Here is a 9438-nt window from a genome sequence, read left to right as displayed (position 1 = left end):
ATTAAATCCCTTTTATCCACCATCTGTGGTAAAAAGTATTTACTATGCTTCGTTGGAAGTACCTAATACACCCTTGCATGCCGTGCTGTAATGTTACTTCACCGCACGCCATTTTATATTTGACCACACGCTTGTCGATTAAGTACTGTATAGATATAATGTGTGCAATAACATACTTACTTACCGTACTTATTCTTATTACATTCTTTGCGTCACAATTTATGCGCAACTAAAACTTGGCTTAATTTCAAAGTTAGTTTTCTCGAGAGGCGGAACTGGATTTTGATTTTTGTTCTTCAATTAATGCATATTTCTTGAGTAGTGATACTGAGGAGAAAAAATAGCTGAATGTTAGTTTTTGTACTTACAGGGTAGTTTGAATAAAACCTCATGCGGAAGTTCATTTTTGTCTCGCTCTGGAGCAGACTACGGATGCACCAATAAGGTGAAAAAAATAGTGATAAGAAAAGTGACGAAACTTGCCTTCAAAGGCAATTTATCAAGCTCACTTTGAATAGCGCGGAGTAGATAATACGAAACATTTTCTTTACCTTACAATTCGGCGTAAGGTGAAGAAAAAAACGTACTAAGAGCGTAAACGAATTTCTGAATCCCGTAATCGGTTGAAAATTTAAGAAATAAGTCGTTCCTCTCATAAATCAGAAGTACCATCAATAAGTCAACAAAGAAAAAGCGGGAAGTTCAAGATTCGTATATTCGGGGGGAAAAGCCCAACCACCAATAGACATCCAACAATGGACTGACGAGTGAGTCAATTCAATTCATCCAACATAATCTAATCCAAATGAGATATTTTGTCCTTTTTATTAAAATGCCGTGAAATTTTTCTGAAACTTATGTTTATATATTTAGTAAAATTAAGAAGAAATTTTAGAAACTTTCTGATTTATTTTCAAATTAAAGTTTTTATATTTTCTGTACATTTCCAATTTTTGTCCTTGGGAAATAATTCCTTTCTCTCCGACGTTTTCATTCTTCTATGTGCTTAGAGAAGACTATGTTACTTTCTAATCTGGGTAGGCACCTGCCAACGCATCTGCAATCTGCTACAGAGCGAAATAAAAATGAAGTACCAAATCATTTTCTACAAAAATACGAATCATAACCGCTAAACTGAAATTTCAATATTTCTTTTGTCTCAATGTGAAGAAACAAGCTTCGTTCGCAAGAAAAAAGTCTACTTGCAGAAACATCATCCCTTAGACAGAACTTTTGTGAATTTTGGAGCTAAAATTAAAGGAGAGTTAAATAACCAAACAATAATTTCAGCTTGATTAATATATTAATGTCCGCATTCAGGGTGTTCAAATTTTATAATCCAATTTAAATATCTAAAAAATAGTCTGAAATCACTCGCACAATTTTTGGTAAATTTTATGGGTATTAACTGTTACTAAAAGCGCTTTGCTGCACAAATCTTAGTGTCGATATCACCAGTGGTGTGCTCAACAATACTAATTTAGTTATTTTAAAACAAAAAATTTTACGTCACTGACCACCATTAGAGCCAAAATTTTTCCTGTAATTCTTGGTGAAGTTATAAAAAAACTCTACAAGTCTAGTTACTAGTGGCAGTGGTTGCTGAATACAGAGACTGTTTAACGCGTGAGCGTAGTAAGTTCGTTAATAGAGTTGACATTATTCTCGTCCATTAACTAACCACCAAATGGAATTTTTACGAAAAGGTATGAGGTTACTTTTGGTGGGACACTCACGGCACATAAACATACAGGATGAATTAGATATATGCCATATTATACATAGATCAAATATTTAGATATAGATACAGATCTCAGATATATAAAAGAGTATTAAAATTTAATAATGTGTGTAATGAATTTACACACTCAGTAACTCCTTTGAGCATGCGCCAAAGCAAATTGTTGACGTTCTCTGGAGGTAGTGTATCTCAAGACACTTTTATTGCATTTTTTTAACGCTGCTAAAGTACGTGTTGGGTTCTCTAGTATGGTAACTCATTCTTCTTCCTATTATATCCACTACGTGTCATATGAAAAAACGATCAGGAGAGTGTGGAGGCGAAGGAAACACATTAAAATTGTGATGTTGTAGATGAGCTGACTTATACGAGCAATATGTGGCCATGCATTATCCTGCTGTAAAAGCCCGTTTTCAAAACACTTCCTGTATGTAACGCTGGGCAGTCAAGAATCCATTAATGAAAAGTAATGGAGACCTACTACTTATCGTTTTAAAATTAATGGAAAATCATTTTAATTGATTTTTTGTGACTGAGAAACAGTTAACATGATCTACGCTTACGCCTACACGTTAAATAGACTCATATTTCACGATTCACGTAACGTTCTTATTTTATATTTGCTTTAAAAGTTTACAAAATGCCTTATTTGCTATATCAACTACCTTCAAGGAACATCTTGATCATGACTGATACACAGGGTATCTCGTATTAGTAGACCAATTAGTTATCCGATGATTTCTCAAGCTAGATATTCTTTATGCCCCTTTTTTCTTAGGCGCATTATACTCATGGGGTGTCAAAGTTAGTAAAAAAAATCACTTTCGATAATAACTTGGATGTTCCTTAATACATTTTAATGAAATTTTGCAGTGATGTTTAGTTCGATTAGGCGCACATTTCCTATGATTTGAGTAAAAAAATTTGGAGAAACAAAGGGCAAAATGAGGGGTCACGTACACTTTTCCTCTCAACTTTCTTTTGCGCACGCCATTGTCGCATTTGTTACTTATAAAAAGTAGTTGTTTCTTTATCTGAGTTTCTTCATTCTTGTAAAATTTTTATTTGCAGCATACCTTAGAGGATATTTCTCTTTATTACTCCCCAATGCGTGGCTTCCATTTTCTATTTGTCGATAATCTAGTTCCAAAAGACACAGATTGCCGTTTTAGTACTTAGTGTGGGGTGGTACATTTATTAATGACTTGATGTTCCGTTTGAAAAGCGATCGTTCTCGTGCTATACCCAGAGTATAATTTGTAAAATTTCGTCTTCCGTTTTAGCTAATTAAATAAATAAACAATGGACCCCACATATTGGGGGGCAACAAAGTGAAGTATCTTCTAAAGTAAGCTGTACATCAAAATTTGCCAGGAATGAAGATATGCACATAAAGAAACAACTAATTTGAATAAATAAGCAAATGCACCATTGGCGTGCGAAAAAAAGTTGGGGAAAAACGTGTAACGGCCCCCCATTTTCCATATTCTCCAATTTTTTTTTAATCAAATCATAGGAAATGTTCACCTAATCGAATTACACATCACTGTAAAATTTCATTAAAATATGTTAAGAGACATCAGTTATTAACAAAAGTTATTTTTATTCTATGTAACTGCAACATCCTGTGTAATAAGTACAAATCGCCAAAAAAAAAGTGCCATAAAGAGAGTCTAATTATTTTCACATAAAGAATCTCCGGTTAACGGATTGGCCTACTACTAAACACCCTGTATAATTGAGATATCAGAAAAAGTAATTTTGGATTTATCGATGTATAGCTATTTCCGCCATTAGGGTATCGACAGTCTGATTGAGGAAATATCGATGTGTTGTTAAACGCATGGTTTAACTTAAAGGTGGTCTTAGTTTCGATCATCAATTTTAATTATTATTAAATAGAATTAAGTGTATTTATACATTATATAAACACACAGAGCGTTTTTCTTTCGCGTGTGGTTCCGGTTACGGTTGACAGATTGCGAATTCAGGCATCTGTGCCATCATAGCGGAAACATGGCCGACATTTTTGACTGTCCTTGTTTTGCTATGACGTTTGATAACATGTTAGACGGATGCATAAGGCGTTCGCCGGCCATATTACGGCACTGACGCGGATGTCCTAATTCCTCATCTCTTTTGGATACGGTTTCCAGAAATGTGACAATTATCTTGACAGTGCGGTTGTCTAAGTTGATATCGAAATTTCGACATGACGACAATTTAAAAATTTATGAAGGAATTCGTCCGACCGTTTAGTGTAAACTACTGTACAGTGTTACTCAAATGCACTGGTCACCATCGACATCTCAATAACCGAAAGAGGTACGAAGTGGGTTCGGTTGGGGAGAATTTCACAAATTGCGCAATTTAATGCCCAACAATGCAATGCTTTTAAATGTAGGAAATTCCGATTAGTCGGGGGAAGTCCGATATTTGCTGAAATAATGTAAATTTTTCTTCGAGCTTTCATTTATTTTTAATCATCTGTTCAAACAAGTTTAGAATGAAATAAAAGCAATTTGAACAAATATCGTTTTTTTTCCATAATCCGGAATCAGTCGGAGTTTTAATAAACATTTTGAAACGTAGCTTTGTTTGGCATAAATATGCGCAAGAATGCCGCGTTTAACCAACTTCGTATGACATGTGATTTTTGATTTTTCAATGGTAAATTATGATTTTTTTGTTTCGTGAAACGATTCGAAATAAAACATTAATGTTGAAATCGAAAGGTAGATCGGAAATTTCACTCAATTCTACCGCTCGAGCTAATTTAGAAAATAAAAGTATCAATTCGGTCAGTTAAAAATGTCGACATAAACTTTGCATATACATAATAAATAATTTTTTTTATGTTTATGTTTTGCATTGTTGCTAGAGTACCACTATTAAATAGTAAATAATTAAAGACAATAAGTGATTCAAAGTTTCGTACAAAGAGTTTGAGAGCGTATTTTTAAGGTCAAAATAAGACTTATTTTTCTGTAAACGTAGGTCCACAAATGCTTAGTTTTCGTTATACGGGGTATTACAGTATTATCATTATTAAAATTCATAATAAGCTAGGACTGCGTAGTTTGAGAATCCTCGACATTTTCTGCCGATTTTATTGAAAGTTTGGTTTAGCTGAAGTTTGACACATTTCGTTCAGTTTTTCATTTTGATCAATCTACACTAGAACTTATTTGCCAAATGAACAATGCTCATTTGTACATTTAGCTGACGTCCGTTGTGTTTGTGATCTGATCGAGGGAAACGCGCCAATAAGATTTACGAATTCTCAAGTCCTCAATGATCGAATTCATCTGCATCTCCGAGCATATGGCAATTCGAAGACTTCTAGGAGCAATGCTGGCAAACCGAGAAAACTTTCAATAAATATGGATATTTTTTTAAATCTTGTTTTCCTCTAATAATCCGTTTTCTGCCGGCGCTGTTCCTGAGATTTAGAATCCAATAAATTCGACAAAAAACGCGTAGGACTGTCAAACTGCGCAGTCATAGTCTGCTATGAATGTTGATAATGACGATACTGTACCACTCTGTATATAGAGAACTAAGCATTCGCAGACCCACGTTCGTGGAGAAAAAAGACGTTTTCGCCCCAAAAATATGTCTCTAAAGTTTTGGTACTGAATTCTGAAGCATCCTGTATACACTTTTGTAACCGGCTGTATATAGTTTCGATCGGAAACATCGACAATCAAAACTAAAGCATTGATTTTTTTTTAAAGATCTATCAATCTATAGTACAAATCTCCACTTTCAAGTTGAACCCACCGCACCATGAAAAAGGCAGCCCCTGGATTAATACAGATTCGATAAAAAATAATGGCGTCATAATGTCTCTTTAAATAAAGCTCATCATCTCGGGTCTCGATTCGAAAACCCAGAAAGTGCCGGCTGTTATAGATTTTTGTAATGCCTACTGTGAATCGGGCTTCCGTCTCTCGCCCCCTCTGCGCCCCTCCACGGCCCAGAAACCAGTTTCAGCGTCACGCTATCGCTTGTTTCGGTTTGCTTTGCTGACGCGGTCACATAGCCAACTAGGATCGAGATATTCGTTGTAAATGCGATTTATATTATGATTATGATTTAATTTCGTTTTATCACCGAATGCAGTGGGATTTCAGTCGTTGTCGTTTACGGATGGGTCACAGTTTTTGATCTGAGATATTCACGTAGGCTAGTTAAATTAGGCGTAAATATTGAATTAGTTACACGGGAGAAGTTGTGGGAAATTCCGCTTGTTTTTATTAGAATAATGATTAATTATTTCGTTCACTTTCGACTGTTGGTGACAGAAACAATGGACATTACGGCAGAGTTTCACAGTCTGTTAGATAACCTTCACCATTTGCAATTTCTCAATTCCGTTCTCGTGGAAAATGCTTCTCATCTGCATCATTTCAATTTCTTTTATCTGGTTATTGTTTTGTACATCTCCAAAATGAAACTGATGATGGAAAATCTCATTTTGAACGAAAAATTTGTTGGTAACATAGTTTGGCAATTATGTTCTTGTTTTTGGTTCGCGTACGAGTAGTTTTTCACATCCTGTGTCATTTTTATTAAACATACCGACCCTTAAATGTTGTTTATATTAATATTTTTCTAAAACTTCTTATTCTAATTGCATTGGCGTCTTACTGCTCGTAATTCGTAACCCGGAGGTTGTTTGTGACATAGCGGGTGAGATGGAGTCTGCGAAACTCCAAAATTATACACAACTGTTGTCTTTAAGAGAAAGATTTTCGAGTGTAGAAATTATTGAAATTAATGAAAAAGAAGGTGTTAAAACATAATTTTTCCTTGAAAACTCACCCAAATTAATATTGCCTAATGTTGTGAAACACAGTCCATCTTTCCTTAGTTATTCGGGGTTGTACTAAGTAATACTTACATTCATACGTCTTCAAACGTTACGAAGTAGGGAGTTATAGAGATGAGGGAACTATGTAAAGTTGAAAGAAAAAAAGCGAAATCTCACATTCGAATCATCGTATTCCTTGATTTTTCGGTTAATGGATTTTCATCTTTCCGAATACATTGTGATGAAACAGGATTATTCTTTGGGGGGGGAGGGGGAGAGGGGAGTTGGCGTTGGGCTCCGATTTTGGATCCGCCATTGCTACTTAGAAAATCATACTACCTGGTAAAATATCTCAAAATTTTATTGAAACTGCATGTAGTGTTACCATAAAACTTGCATCACATGGAATTTTTTGTTACTTATGAACTTGTGTTAATTTCGACTGTGTCGTCGCGTTGTGCTTCACAAATGATAAGAAATAACAAAGGACTTTCCATAATTGCCAAATTGTATTTTTTTAACTTTAAAAAATATCTTAATTTCGCAAAATTTTGAAAACTAACAAAAGGAATAGTTTTTTAGCTTTTTATTTTCTATTCATATGCCAATTTACGACTTTCTCGGACAGATTTTTAACAATTTTTTTGAATTTCTGCATTTCCAATGTAGCCAATCGGTCAGCAATCTTGTAAGATTAACTATTTGTTTGTATACAGTATCGGACAAAATTAGAGCAATTTATTAGAACAACATTTCATAAATTGCTCTAATTTAGTCCGATACTGTATATCTATTTTTGTGTCAATTAACTTTATAAAAAATACCGTAATAAGGAGCAAAAATGCCCAATCAATATAATTGAAAATTTTCTTTATAAACTAGATCAACATTGAATTAAGGCATATGTAGTGTCTTTGATGGATTTTACATTTTCTATAAAAATATGTATTTATTATCACATTCACTAATGAATACTCATTCAGAGAACTACTTTGACATACTATAATTATTTTTATAAGGTTGGTGACCGATTTGAACACCTTGGAAATGGAGAAATAAAAAAAAAGTGAAGTCGTCTGAAAAAGTTGAAAGTTGGGAAATGGATAGAAAATAAGAAACTAAAAAGTTTCTTCCTTTGTAATTTTTAAAAATTTTGAGGAATAATGGTAGAATTTGAATGTTAAAAAAATTACAATTCGATAGATATACTCATTAGTTTTCAATTTGTATGTTATCTCTTATCATTTATGAAGCATAACCCGAATGCAAAGCCAAAATTTACTCAAATTCATAAGTAAAACAATTTGCCACATGATGCGGACTTTACGGATAGTACTGTATATTAATATTAATGCATTAAAAATAAGAAAATATATTTTTTCGTGCAAATGAAAAAACGAGAGGTATTAAAAAAGGTTCAAATAATGCATACAATGCAAAAAGTAGTATTATTTGTTTATTAAAACAACTTAGGTCGATTCTCCTAGAATGCGATCGTTTTAGTTTTACTTCAACACGTTGAGAGTTCAATAACGAATGCCGCTAATTTGGAAGACTTTTTATCCCATGGACATTAAAAGGTTATATTGATTAACAATCTTGCCATATAATGAAGAAATTGGTTACTGACAAGTTAAAAAAAGTTCTTTGGAGTTTGGGAGATTCCATCCCGCCGGTTACAGGTTAATTCGATCTGCAATCGCTCATTAAAAATCTGTATCGTCATAAATTATTATATAAATTTGGAGTCATTAATTTTTAATTGGAAATCGAGCCGGAAATCGAACCCTGCGAAAAATTAAAAAATCAGTTTTTCTTGGCGTTTCCCACAGACTTTGAATACTAGTTTGGTATTTAATTTTCTGGAGATATTTCTATTTTTTCTTTTGATTTGCAAGAAATTTTCAGGCATAATTAAGGGTTCCAAATGCATATATTCAGTTAAAAAAATATGTACAAATAGAGCCTTCTGCTGATGTTGTTCAGTTCAAATGGACTTTAAAAAAATATTTACAATAAACATTTTTTTGTGCGATTTTTCTTTTCATGAAGAATTTTTTATCATTTATAATAAAAAAAATTAAATAATTATAAATAATATAATATATAATATAATTATTATAAATTTATTTATATAATTATTTATCGAACGTTTTTGATCGACAGTAATGATTAATTCTCAACCGAAAAATTGAACAAATTCCTTCGGGTTTCTCACAAATTTTTAGTCAGTACCTACCACATTTTCATCACGGCAATAATAATTTCTTAATAGTTGTTGCTCACCCCGATCGCTGAAGTTGAATTTCAACCTGAAAAAAAAAAACTTTCACCTCTCCGAATAGCTGAATTTTCGAAATATCGTTATTTCCCTACAACTGTGCGCACTGGTGCGTAAAATGTTAGGTATTTCTTTCCACACTGAATGCTTATTAGTTTTATGATGGATTGTAGAATAAATATTCAACATTGTTTAACATTAACACTTCATTATTACAAACTGAATAGGAATAATAGCTTTCAGCCATGTAAGTTATGTTTCCGATTTGTTTAAAATAATTAACAAATTAACATTTTTAGATATCAAATTCATTGTTTTTGATGGTCGGGAAAATTGGCTTGCGTTGTAGAGAGAAGAAATTGACACGAAAAATCTTTTTTTTTTTTTAGACTGATGGTTTTGTTAAGTATTTTAGATTTAGTTTTGACAAATTAACATTCCTGGTAATAGTTTGCAAACCAAAACAATTTGGCAACACCGTTTACAATATATTAAAAATCACAATTTTTTTTCCATTTACCCGATTTTGTAAGTTTTACCGATTGGGAAATAATAATAGTGGAAACATTTATTGGCTTAGAGGAAAGAGGAAATTTAAAG

Source organism: Euwallacea fornicatus, chromosome 18, assembly GCF_040115645.1.
Source record: "Euwallacea fornicatus isolate EFF26 chromosome 18, ASM4011564v1, whole genome shotgun sequence".
Taxonomy (NCBI): domain Eukaryota; kingdom Metazoa; phylum Arthropoda; class Insecta; order Coleoptera; family Curculionidae; genus Euwallacea; species Euwallacea fornicatus.
Note: the sequence above shows the minus strand (reverse complement) of the source record.